Source organism: Lupinus angustifolius, chromosome LG06 (assembly GCF_001865875.1).
Source record: "Lupinus angustifolius cultivar Tanjil chromosome LG06, LupAngTanjil_v1.0, whole genome shotgun sequence".
Taxonomy (NCBI): domain Eukaryota; kingdom Viridiplantae; phylum Streptophyta; class Magnoliopsida; order Fabales; family Fabaceae; genus Lupinus; species Lupinus angustifolius.
Genome location: NC_032014.1, coordinates 21,095,776 through 21,100,740, shown reverse-complemented (window position 1 = coordinate 21,100,740; position 4,965 = coordinate 21,095,776).

Sequence of the window (4,965 nt, the reverse complement as noted above, 5' to 3'; positions counted from 1 at the left end):
GAGTGTTCACATTTTCTAGAATATAATTGTCCTTCATTATAATAACTTTGCCTTTCACATCTTATATTATCAGTCAGATAAAGGTCTATTTGTAAAAAAACTATAATATTCTTATTGTGATTCATAGAGACAATATCTACGTAGGGTGCACATATGTTATACCATAACGAGTGTTATTCTATGTATTATGATATTGTAATTGGTTGTAAAAAATATTTTAATTTAAAATTTAATTATTAAGTATTTTTTTACCAATCGTAACCTATGTCACATGAAGTGATATAAATTATGGGACAAAAGTTGTGTTCTAATATAGAAAACATCCACATGGGCTTGTACCCTCTTTACCACTTAGAACATTCTAAATACTTCACTCCTTGGTATCATCCTCTTGCAAAGATTGCCTTTTGTTCTATAAATTGTTATTCACCCCCTTATGAAATCCAATTGAATTAGATTTGTGTTTCTATTTATTTATTTTAGCTCTTATTGATCTGTCAACTCAATTTATAAGTAATGGAATATCCTCTATAAAAAGAAAAGGACATATATAACTTGTAAACTAATCATTAATGAACAAAATCAACACAAGTTGTCTTCATGTATGGAAAGGAAAATTTGTAGATTTATGTTAGAGTGAGGATCCACTTACTCCAAGATTAAGTTTCTTCAACTTACTCCTCATCCTAGCCATCAATTAAAGAGATATCCAATCTTTTAGATCTACCAACTAATTCAAACCATTGGATTTCCCTATAATTGATGGCTAGGATAGGGAGTAAGTTTAAAAAACTCACTCTTGGAATAAGTGAATCCCTCATCTTTATTTTATATGAGAATTTATCATTTTTCTAATTCCTTTTTTATGGGTAGAAGAATTTATAGGAAGATATATGGGTAGATCATGAAAATTTGTTTTCAAGAGTCAACTCAATTGGTAGAGTGGAAAATAGGGGTCTTCGTAGTCCATTTGGTTAAGTTTTTAGGCAAAAAATGATTCAGTCCAAACACGTAATTAACATGCAATTTGGTCTAGTTTGGTATGTTTATATTAAGTTGTCCAATCCAATCCGATCCAAATATTATATGCGGGTTTGACTCAGTTTGGATCGGTTTTTTTAATAAAATTGAAATTGAACATACATTCAAAACTCATAAAAATGACCAAATATTAAGCATAAAACAACAATAAAAATAATGTTCAATAATATCAAGACAACATTTAAAAAGTATGTAACAATAGTATAAGTAAACATCATCATAAAATAGTAATAAGGAGTAAAACAATAATAATAAAAGTAAAAAATATCAAAAATGGCAATAGCAATAACAAGACATCAACAATAACAAGACATCAACAATAACAATATAGCAAAAATCAAGATATCAACAACAAGAGCACTTGTAATGTAATTTTAACAATTAGAAAGTGCTCCACTAACAATTAATAACAATAATACTTTCACAATGATAAAATTAATAATAAATCATCTAATCAGAGTAAATATTGAAATCTTTTCATTTGGTTGTGGGATTGATTTAAGTTCTACAAAAATGTATCAAAATATATATATATATATATATATATATATATATATATATATATTTGTGTGTTGTTATAGAATACAACAAATAAAAGAGATGCGCAATTTTGAAGTTGAGATTTAAGATTAAGATTGGAAGACAATTAAAGTATTACACACTTAAACTTTACATATTATTTCAGTCCGGTCTGGAATGGTCTAGATCCTAGAGATGAAACCAAAATTTAGACCAGACCAATCGGTCTTTAAAAAATAAATTCAACATAATCCAAATACATTCAATTTTTACGGTTACAATTTATTTTGGATCAAGTTTCAGTTTTATTTTTGAACCATTCTAGATTCAAACCCCTCTAGTTACAAGACATGAGTGTGTACGCACAAGTTCAAGCCATTGCAAGTATCCTTTCTGCCTCCTAGTAAAATTATTTATACGGACTTTTAAACTCTTATATTTATTATCATACATACATTATAAAAAAATTGAATTCAGAGTGTTGGACCAAAGGAATTAGCATGTTTATTAAGTTTTAAACAAATCTATTTTCATCGTATATAAATGAATAGTAAAACATGTTTAAAAATTCGACGACCCTTAACACCATTTTAGTTTCTGAACTTTTTTGTTAGATATTAAGTTGATAGCTATCGAATCTTTTAACGGTACAAAATATATTTTACTCTATACTTTTCCAATTAAAGAAAAGATACACTTAAGTGGAAAAAACCTACTTCATATCTTATTTATTTATTCTATGAAAATCTAATGATTTGAATCAGTAAATATATCTAAATTATTATATTTTCATAGAATGAATGACTAAGATATACAATATGTTTTTTCCACTTATTCTTGGAAGAAGTGGATTACCCTTCAATTAAAAGTATACCATTTGAATTTAATTTAATTTAATTTTAAATAATATAATTCAATTCAATATAAATTGTTTGAATCTAACTAGATTATATATAAAATCTATTATTTATTTAAAACCATTTCTATAATTAAGAAATCTATACTTCACCATATGATACTTTAGATTATTCAGTTCAATATATATCCCTCGAACCTAAACAAAATACCATTTATATAAAACCATTTCAATGGTAATATTTTAATGTACTTCTTTTATTTTAATTTAATGATATTAATTTAAATTTAAAAAATTGAATAAGAATAGTAAAGTTTTAAAAAATATTTTTTAATTTTTTAGTAATTAAAAATATTAAATTTCTTTACCTGTTTGTAATATATTTTCTATTTTGAGATCTTTATAATTTTTGCATTTAATTATGTTACTTTTCATTTAAAAAAACTTAAATAAAAGATAGTAAATATTTTTAAAAATCCTTTTTAATAATTTAAATAACTTTTTGTATTCATTACTTCTTTATCCCCGTGTGATAAACTTAATATTTCTATGCTTGAAGCTCTGACTTTCGTGTCTTTCACGCTTATGCTCTCTGTCCCAGACTCCCTGGTAGAGCTGTCAAAATGGGCTGGACTGGTTGAGCTGGCCCGCCAAAGCCCAAATATTTATAGGATTTGTGTATTATATTAAGTACCTTTTATAGAATATGAACTTTTTAGCTCGGCCCAACTGGATTATTTTAAATCTGGGCTAAGGCCGGACTTACTCGAGCGGGTTCAGGCTACCCGTTTTACTTATTTGTTTTAACTTTTTTGGGACCTTTAGCTTGGTAATAAGCACTAAGTGAAAATTTACAAAACAACTTATAATAAAAAATAGATAATAAATATTGTGTTATTGTGTATTTAATTAGATTTAACTTCAACAACAAAACCATAATAAAGAAAATAACGTTTACAACAAAACTAAAATCAACATAATTGTTTACTATAGAGAACTTCACACAACCATATTTAATATAATAGTTGACAATGAAAGTGTTGATAAATAACATACAAAAGATAATATTTTTTATAGTAACCAAACGTTTATATATTAAAGTGAAGTTACAAAGTATATTGTGTTACAGAGTGAGAGTCCAATAGAAATTAGAGATTTAACAAAAGAGTTATGTTAAAAATCATACATGTGGACTTAACATCATATCCTCACTCAAACACAATGCATTAGATCTATGTATTTGATTGCATTTTCATGTATAACAAATGTGTTAAAAAAGTTATATGTTAATATCAAATAATATATATTTTTAAATAGATTAAGTATGTTAAAATTAAAAAAAAATCTTTTAGTTTATGTGGGCTTGCCTGCCACAACACGCTTAGGGCAGGTTTGGACTACAATTTGATATGTATAAATTGTATCCAAACTTTTTAGCCTGACTCGATTTAGCCCAAGCCTGATGTGGGCTAACCCAAACCCGTCCGGGTAGCCCGTTTTGACACCTATACTCTTTGGATATGAGTTCATTCCAAATAACATTTATTATGCACTCTTATGTGAGAAGATATATCATTTCATTTTAATTGATTTCATTGATTAAAAATATAAAGTTAATATTTGTTAATAGTACAAGAATTTTTTATACCCATATTTCATTAATACTATCACATTCTATTTGTTTAATTTTTTGAAAAAAAGATATATACATTACTCGTATAAGTGTTTTTTACATTATCACTACATTATCCACTATTTTTTTCAAGAGTCTTACACTATGTTTTGTTTAGGAAAGAAAAGTTGAGGAAAAAAAACTTAAGAGAAGAAAATGGATAGAAAATGTGATAATTTTTTAATTGTTTGATATGATAGAAAAGGGAAAGAAAGTGAATAGAAAATAATATAATTATTATTAATAATGATATTTTATTTGTACTATCAAGAGTTCACACTGTGAGTAAGAAACTAATATATTTTGTGATGTGTGGCTCTCTATTCCAATAAGTGTATAACTCAAAAATCAAATCTTTTGACATTTTTGTTTTTTTTATGGATCTAGCAAAACTTTACACCACTCACAGTATGTCCCAAATCATGTCCTAAACCAATGAAAATATGACACGTCAATTAAAAAATAAATATTCATTATTTTTTATTTTTCTTTCATTGTCATTGATTTAGAACATGGTTTGGGACATACTTTAGAACAACCGATTCTGGTCTAATTTCTTCTATTTGTTTTCTTCCCAATAATGGACAGAAAATATAATGGCATAGTCTCATCATATTTTTTCTTTTCTTCCTTTTTTTCATTGCAACCCGACAATGGAAAAGATTTTTCCTTCATTTTTTCATTCCTCCCCTTTTCACTTTAACCAAACATAGCCCTAAATAAAAACTAATATAGATAAATAAATGTAGAGGATAGATACGTATAAATCTTATAATATTGGTGCATAAATATTACCCTTCTAATTTTTTTTTTATTATTACAAATTTTGGGAAGTAAAATGTGACTCCCGTTTCTTTAACCCACTCCTCCTTCCCAA